Source organism: Saccopteryx leptura, chromosome 9, assembly GCF_036850995.1.
Source record: "Saccopteryx leptura isolate mSacLep1 chromosome 9, mSacLep1_pri_phased_curated, whole genome shotgun sequence".
Taxonomy (NCBI): domain Eukaryota; kingdom Metazoa; phylum Chordata; class Mammalia; order Chiroptera; family Emballonuridae; genus Saccopteryx; species Saccopteryx leptura.
In genome coordinates, this window is record NC_089511.1 from 81,782,329 (window position 1) to 81,791,572 (window position 9,244).

Consider the following 9,244-nt stretch of genomic DNA (forward strand, 5'->3'; position numbering starts at 1 on the left):
CAGTGGCCACCACCCAGGCCTCCCTCCCACTGGTGGACACAGTGCCCAGCACTCTCCTCCTCCCCCTCACCAGGACCCTCCCACTGGTGGGTACAGTGCCCAGCACTCTCCTCCTCCCCCTCACCAGGGCCCTCCCACTGGTGGGTACAGTGCCCAGCACTCTCCTCCTCCCCCTCACCAGTGCCCTCCCACTGGTGGGTACAGTGCCCAGCACTCTCCTCCTCCCCCTCACCAGGGCCCTCCCACTGGTGGGTACAGTGCCCAGCACTCTCCTCCTCCCCCTCACCAGGGCCCTCCCACTGGTGGGTACAGTGCCCAGCACTCTCCTCCTCCCCCTCACCAGGGCCCTCCTACTGGTGGACACAGTGCCCAGCACTCTCCTCCTCCCCCTCACCAGGGCCCTCCCACTGGTGGGTACAGTGCCCAGCACTCTCCTCCTCCCCCTCACCAGGGCCCTCCCACTGGTGGGTACAGTGCCCAGCACTCTCCTCCTTCCCCTCACCAGTGCCCTCCCACTGGTGGACACAGTGCCCAGCACTCTCCTCCTTCCCCTCACCAGTGCCCTCCCACTGGTGGACACAGTGCCCAGCACTCTCCTCCCCCTCACCAGTGCCCTCCCACTGGTGGACACAGTGGCCACCACCCAGGCCTCCCTCCCACTGGTGGACACAGTGGCCAGCACTCCCCTCCTCCCCCTCACCAGTGCCCTCCCACTGGTGGACACAGTGGCCACCACCCAGGCCTCCCTCCCACTGGTGGACACAGTGCCCAGCACTCTCCTCCTCCCCCTCACCAGGGCCCTCCCACTGGTGGACACAGTGCCCAGCACTCTCCTCCTCCCCCTCACCAGGGCCCTCCCACTGGTGGGTACAGTGCCCAGCACTCTCCTCCTCCCCCTCACCAGGGCCCTCCCACTGGTGGGTACAGTGCCCAGCACTCTCCTCCTCCCCCTCACCAGGGCCCTCCCACTGGTGGGTACAGTGCCCAGCACTCTCCTCCTCCCCCTCACCAGGGCCCTCCCACTGGTGGGTACAGTGCCCAGCACTCTCCTCCTCCCCCTCACCAGGACCCTCCCACTGGTGGGTACAGTGCCCAGCACTCTCCTCCTTCCCCTCACCAGGGCCCTCCCACTGGTGGACACAGTGGCCACCACCCAGGCCTCCCTCCCACTGGTGGACACAGTGCCCAGCACTCTCCTCCTCCCCCTCACCAGGGCCCTCCCACTGGTGGACACAGTGCCCAGCACTCTCCTCCTCCCCCTCACCAGGGCCCTCCCACTGGTGGGTACAGTGCCCAGCACTCTCCTCCTCCCCCTCACCAGGGCCCTCCCACTGGTGGGTACAGTGCCCAGCACTCTCCTCCTCCCCCTCACCAGGGCCCTCCCACTGGTGGACACAGTGCCCAGCACTCTCCTCCTCCCCCTCACCAGGGCCCTCCCACTGGTGGGTACAGTGCCCAGCACTCTCCTCCTTCCCCTCACCAGGGCCCTCCCACTGGTGGACACAGTGCCCAGCACTCTCCTCCCCCTCACCAGTGCCCTCCCACTGGTGGACACAGTGGCCACCACCCAGGCCTCCCTCCCACTGGTGGACACAGTGGCCACCACCCAGGCCTCCCTCCCACTGGTGGACACAGTGGCCACCACCCAGGCCTCCCTCCCACTGGTGGACACAGTGGCCACCACCCAGGCCTCCCGTCAGGGACCATCAGCATCACTTCCCTTCGGGCCCTGCACTTCCTTTTCTGGAAACTGTCCTCACTCCATCCAGGGCACTGGACGCCTGGCTCCCTGCCCGCCGGCCACTCCCTGTGGCCTCCTGGGCTCCTGGTTCTCCCTCACCCTGCAGCTCATCCGGTTAAGAGCTCTGTGCTGAGGCTGAGGCACACTCTGCCCCTTGACGCCTGGGAGGGGCAGCCCCAGGAGCACACCTTCCTCTCACCACCGGCCTCCTCGCCTAGCAGGGTCTTGGCATCTTGCGTTCATCTCAGCAAAGCTCACCATTTCCTCATGAGGGGAAGAGAGAAAGAAAGAATCAGGGATGAGACAAACAGCTGCCACCCAGGATGTTCACAGTGATGGGCCTGATGCCTGGACCAGTAGGTCCCTTCTCTGCTGCCATCTTCTTGAGCCCACTGGCTGGTGGTGACAGTGCGGTTAGCGTCTCCCTGGCTGCTCTGGCCAAGCCTCCAGGGTCACAGCTCAAGGACTTCCTTTAAAAGAATTCATCTTTGCCTGACCTATGGTGGCAAAATGGATGGAATGTCGACCTGGAATGATGAGGTTGCCAGTTCGAGACCCCGGGCTACCGTAGTCAAGGCACATACATGAGAAGCAACTACTATGGGTTGGTGCTCTCCGCTCTTCCCCCTCCTACTCTCTCTCTTGCTTATCTCTCTAAAATCAATAAGTAAAAGAATATATGTATATGTATATACATATATGTTTTTATTCAGTGAGAAGCGGGGAGGCAGAAAGACTCCTGCATATGCCCCAGCCAGGATCCACCTGGCATGCCTCCTACTGGGCAATGCTCTGCCCAGCTTTAGTTGTTGCTTGGCAACTGAGCTATTTTAGCGCCTGAGGCTAGGCCATGGTGCCATCAGCACCCAGGGCTAACTTGCTCAAACCATTTGAGCCATGACTGCATGAAGGGGGTGGAGCAGAGAGAGAGAGAAGAGGGAGGGGAAAGAGTGGAGAAGCAGATGGCTGCTTCTCCTGGGTGCCCTGACTGGGAACTGAACCCAGGACTTCCACAGGCTAGGCCGATGCTCTACAGCTGAGCCAACTGGCCAGGGCCAGTAAAATATTTTTTAAAATTAAAAGAAATCATCTTCTAAGTAACAGCCATTTCTTTATTACTGTACTCACAACTGAAGGACTATGTGAAACAGTCGGGGGGGGGGGCAGATGTTAGATTTCGAGAAGGCTCAAACAGTTCCACCATTCTCATTCCAAAATATAGCTCAGTCCTGTGCCACCCAACCTCCTTGCCCTGATGGACTTCATGCAGTCACTTGTTTAAACTTGCACCGATACTTCCTGAGATCCAGCCTGGGTGCGGAACTCACAGTAAGGAAGGGGCAGCAGAGCAGATAGGGACAAGGACTCAGGGTAGCGCTGCCAGGGGGCAGGAGAGGCTCTGCAGAAGACAGAGGACCGCCTGCATTGATGGGCCCGTGGGCACCACCCTCAGCCCCGTGAAGTCTCAGAGCCCCATCTGTAAGGAGGGCACACCAGTATTCTCCACCTTGTTGGGCTGAAGAGATAATAAAAGACGACAACTTAGGCAGAGCTCCTGAGTGACTGCTAGGGGGCAACTTCATCCTTTCTGGGCGTGCCCCAGCCTTACATGGTGTCAGGGACCTACGCCCCCAGCCCAGCGTCTGCCCTCTGCTGTGGAAGCAGGGCTCCCTGGCATCCGAACTATGTCTAGCTCTGGGGCCTTCTGGACCGGCCCCCTGCGTGTGCCTGCTGCTCTCCAGTCTGCTCACACGGAGGGTCCGCGCGGGCTGTGGGAGGTGCTGCTCACTGACCTGGAGGGACAATGAACAAATAAAGACTCCAGCTTCCGATCAACACTTCTCTAAAACGTCTTCAACCAAAAACATCTTGGTTGCCCAAGGGGTAGTGTTGATATAAAAATTATGAATATGAAAAAATATACATAAAACTAAATTTGTGCTTCATACACTATATGACCTGAGCCATAGGAACTCTGCCTTCTGCAAACCTAGTGCAGTTCGCACTCTCTGCTGAAGCTAGGACTCTAACTCCAAGCTGTGTGGCCATGTCCCCACTCTAGGTATGAGAGGACACACTGGGCCATGAACCCCACACTGCCCAAAGTCAGCAGCCAGACCTGGAGAGACTTTCAGAATGGGCAGAGCCCTCAGAAGTGCAACTGTGGCAGGTGACCACTACAGGGAGGCAGGGACACTGGCCGCTAGCTACACCTGCTTCTGCTAAATAGCCTTGTCCGGGCAACCCAGCAGCACTGTCCCTGGGCCGTGTCCCAAGATGTGTCTGTCTGTGTCTGGGGGAGAATATGTTTGGAGAACATGTATGTATCATATCAATTCTGTGCGTATATCCATGTGTGTCTGTGTTAATATGAGTGTCTGGATATATGTGTCATGTCTGAGTGTATGTGTGGGTGTGGGTGTGTGTGTGTGTGCGTGTGTGTGTGCACATGTGTGTGTGTGCGCGCGCGTGTGTGCACATGTGTGTGTAGTGGCCAGTTCGCTGAGGAGGGCCACGAGCCCTGGAAAGGCGGTGCTGTTGGCCATGTCTGGGCCTCCCCAGTGCCAGGAGCAGTAGGGAGAGTAGCCTTGCTGTGTGTGCCATGGCGACCAGCCCACCTCTAGGCCCACTGTGATTGCGGTGAAAAGGCCAGTCCTGAACAGGGGCTTGTAGAGCCCAGGGAAATGAGAGGCTGTGCCATGGTGGGAACTGAGCAGAAGGGCCCAGGGCCCCTGCAAGGGCTGTTTCCCAAGCCTGCAACCCTCCTCCAACTAGTGGAGTACATTAGACTCAAAAACACCTTTTCCAGACCAACAAAGCCTGATGCCAGCCACTTCTTCCCATTACCTCCAAGATGCCCAGCCATCCTTCCTTCTCTCACTAAGGGCACCAGCCAGGTAGGGCAACCTACAGCAAGGCAGGTTGGGAGGGAGCACAAAGAACGCACACACACAAAATCCCACTCCACACTCAAGTGGGGCTCTGCTCCTCCTTGATAATAGTGACCCTGCAGGGGCCTCAGTTTTACACCTGTAAAATGGGCATGAGGACAGCTCCTAGCTAAGACACTGGTTGCAAGCACTGCATGGGATAGCATTCATGGGCCGGTCCTTTCCCCTTGAGAAAAGTACTTCTCTAACAGAGGAGGAAGCGGGAGCACTCCCTGGGATAAGAGGGGACACAGGCACACCAAAACCCTGAGAAATCTGGTCCGACTGACAAACATTGGGACTGGATTGCCCTATTCTGGACAGATGGAATGTTGGAAGAGTCCAGACCTCTCTGGGGCTCTGATGGCCTCTTGTGTTCATGGTAAGGGGCCGAGGGCCCTGGGCCCTGGGGTTGCTCCCCACAGAACATACAGAACTCCCAGGAGGGTCCCTTCCTCTATCCCACAGGGGATATGTGAGTCACTTCTGCCCTCTGGTGTCCAAATGAGAAACTGCAGTCACACGATGTGCAGACCAATCACCCTCCTTGTTCATTCATTCCACCTTCCTGAGGGCTCCTTTGTACCAGGCACAATGACAGGATAGGAGGCACGGTTTAAACCACTGACTCTCTCAGGCTGTATCCATGAGAACCCTCCCCTGCTTCCCCTGCTCACCCACGACTGCTCTCATAGATACAGTCTTGGTCCTGTGTCAGGGCTCTTTTGGATATTGTCCCATCCTTGTTTGTCCACACAAGCTGGTTCAGTGTTATGTACCTGGACAAGCCTAAAGTGAACCACTCTCCATTCCTGATCCCATGCTAGGTACCAGGCACTAGCTAGTAGACCCTTCATATTCACCATATCTCTCCCAGACTCACTGGAAAGGAGGCTCTCCTATAACAGCGGATACTGAGGCTCAGTGACGTTCCACAACTCACCAGAGGTGGACAGCCCAGTTTCCAGAACCTGGTTCAAACCTTTTCCAGATGATCCCAGGGCATCTTAGGCATGGTTTCCCCAAACAACCCAGCATATTCTCTGCCCATAACTGTGGGTCAAACCCTGGACAGGTTCCACCTAAACTGTCACTCTGCAAGGTGGACCTCTTCCAAGACTGCTCACCGTGTCACAAGGCGCTCCATCTGGCCTCGCTCTTTGCCCATAACCCCCACCCAGCCATGAACACGCGTGGTTCTGCCTCAGCTGGACTACTGCGCACAGCCACTCAGACTTCAGCCCCCAGTCCCTAGGCTGAAGGTGCCCCAGAGCTTGTCACAGGCTCCCCAAAGCCTTTATATAAGCAGTGGTGACTCTGGGGCAGGATCTTCACCCTAGAAGGGCTCAAATGGCCCAGATTCCCTGGTAAGATGGAACAGAGCTGAGAACTCCAGCCCGTACCTAACTTCTTCTGGCCCGAGTAGCTGAGTTCGGTCCAGTCCCGGCCAGGGCCCTGAGAACTGGAGGGCAGCAGCCCTGCTGGCTCAGATCTCCAGGAGCCCCCCGGGCCTCTCAGGCCAAACACCTTCCCTGCCTGCAATCAGCAGGGCCCAACCACTCTCTAACCAACTGCTGTTTGTGGAGACCACAAAGTGACCTCCACTGTTCTCTTACCACTGAGCAGCAAAGAAGCACCGGAGGGAAAACATGTTCCAATATTTCTAATGTCTCTGGTAGCACCAATGGCATGTTGCTTTAGAAATAGGGTATTGTGATCAAATGAAATTCAGCTCCTTAGTTCTCTAGAAATTATAATAAGAATAATTTATAACCACTATTCACTATTTACTATTCAGAAGTTTACAATACTAAGAAAAAGTAAAATCTGAGAAAATCTAAGAAAGAGTAAAACATGTAAGAAGTCTTTTAAACGGAAAACAAATATAGATAATTCAAGAACACATTTGAATGAAAGTGAGAGATTACATAGGGCTTCGTGGTGACCTGGGCCCTGGACTAGCAGGGCCGCGGGCAGGCTCTGAGGTAAGTCACTTCCGTTTCCGATGAGGCTGTCCAGGGAAATCTGAGCCAGAAGGATGATGATGACCCCGCTCCATGGGAGTCCAGTTCAGGGCTCCCCCAGGCTTCCTGGAAGAAGAGGTGGAGACACCCTCCCACCATGAGCCTTTGGGAACGGAGCAGAGGAGGGTATGTGTGTTGGCAGGGAGCCTGGCAGCCAAGGGTGGAGGCGTAAGTGGCGGGCACATACGTTTCCTGACAAACTGCATCCGGATCAGACACGTGCGGGAAGAGCTACATGCAGAAGCTCTGGATTAATCACTACTTCTGTTGTTTTTTGTCTGAGGTGTGCACCTCCTGTCCAGAAGTGACGTGGTTTCTCTCAGCCTCCGAGTTCTCAACCAGCGGTCATGAGCTTTCAGTTCAAGGGACAGAATCTGGTTCTGAGAAGAAAAATCTTCTTTCTAGCTTTTCTTTAAGACCGTTGAATCACTTTCCGGAGCTCCGGGTCCACTTTGGGCATGCCCGGTACATCAGGCATTTCTGGGCTTTTTGTCTTCTTCCACCCCAGGAAAGAACTTGATGCGAGCTTCACATTTTTCGAGAACTGGTGCTGAACTGCTTACAGGTGTGTTCTTTGTCATTCTGCACAGAATGGTTGTCTTTCACTAGTTGAATAAGTCCATGAGAAACAGAAGAACTATGGCCACGACATCTCCACCATCTCCCCCTAAAATCCAGGGAGAGCTAGACTTGGTCTCACAGAAAGACTGTGGCCACAAAACCCCACAGCATCCTCTTGGTTCATTGGTATCGCAACTCAGAGGCCTAAGCCAGTGAAACACCCTTGTGGCCACCACGGTCTGCTGAGCCACAACCCCGAGGAGACCAGGGTTCCCCCAGAACCAGAGCTGCACCTGGTAATGGCGTAGACCATCGCTGCAGGCGAACAAAGTCACACCCCTCACCTCCACGCCTTTTGCTGAAACCTCACCTTCTACAGTCCCAGGAGACCCCCTTGTCCTGTGCCCACACTACTCTCTCTGCTTGGAAAGCTCGCCTTTCACTGCCACGTGGTGAGCATACACTCACACATAATCCCCGGGCTCCTAAGTCCGTTTCCCGAGGCAGGAGCTCAGTGCTCCATGCATGTCTTGGAATCAAGAAGGAAAGAAAAGAGTCTCGCTTGTGAAGGACAGGACCCCTCACAGCCCCAGGATCGCTCTGTGGGGGATCCTGAAAACACCCCCAAGGTAATCCCCTCAACCTTGGTGACAAGAAGGGAGCCCTGCTCTTCAGTGGCCAAGAATAGGCCTTTACAGGGTGGACGGAAATGGACACTCGAGGTCTTACGCATCTGGCCCATCAGTGCCATTTCACACAGTGACTCCTCCCTCATCCTAGAACAGTGTCTTCACTTGGCTTCCAAGGACACTCCAGACTCCGGGCTTTCCTCCCACCCCATCCGCTCCACCTCCATCTCCTTTGCTACATGCCCCTGACATTTAGACACTTGAGTCTTCATGGCTCAGAACTTGCTTCCTCTTCTTGCTTTTGCTCATTATTTGGCCTTTATGCCCACAAAGCCCGCTCACTGACCATGTTCCCCACAGTCAAGTATCCCAGTGTGTTTTATGTGAGGTTCTTCGTTTGTAAGTGCACTTGCAAAATATGTATTAGTTACTATGGAAAATATCTCGCTGCCTAGCCCATGGGGCGGCTCCTCAAGTGCAGGATCTGCCTCAAACAAGGTTCCGCCCCGGCTTTCCCCTCCCCCCTGCCACCTCCTGAGGTCTTTTCCGTACCAGCCTCTCCATGTCAGGGTCTCACCAAAGCCCCCTCACCCAGGCTTTGCCCTCAGCCTGGACCATGGCATTTCTTCTCTCCCCACCATGTGCCTGTAAGCGCGGTGCAGGGCCCACCGCCTCACCTGCTCTCCCAGGCCCTCAGTGACACGTGTCCAGAGGCTATGGCAGCGACAATCTCCAACACAAATAACCATCTGCTCCCTCTCCTCACAGAATGTGTGAAAAGGAAATTAGCACCCATTTAAAGGCATGGCTCATGATTGCAGACCATGTATGCAGCCTGGTACTTCCATCAGGGATGGAGACAAACAGCTGCCACCCAGGATGTTCACAGGGACAGTGCGGTTAGCATCCCCCTGGCTTTCATCCACTCTGCTGTTCAAGCAGTCGGCAAACCCTGCCAGAGTGCCCAGCCCTGCCAGGCTCACTGTACACGATACTCAGGAAGGGGCGGAAGCATGAGACCAACGAGGACTGAGGACCACAGGGCACAGGGATCAAGAGGGCACCATGTGGGGACTGGGGAGCCACTAGACAGCCCGGGGCCCTTAGTCACATTTCTAACCCTCTTTGGGCCTCAGGCTCCCCACATTACGTGGGTTTTCTAGGAATGTCTGCCTCGGCGGCACACGGTACAGAGTGACTGTGGTGATGTGGTGAGAACACAGTAGCTGGTGAATGAGGAAACTCAATCCATGCTGGACAGGCCAGGAACAGAGGGCCCCGTCTGTGTGATCGGCACTGAGGACCCCACTGTGCTGAGGGACAGAGGAATCAGGTGGTGCCACTCGGAGGGTAGGTTTC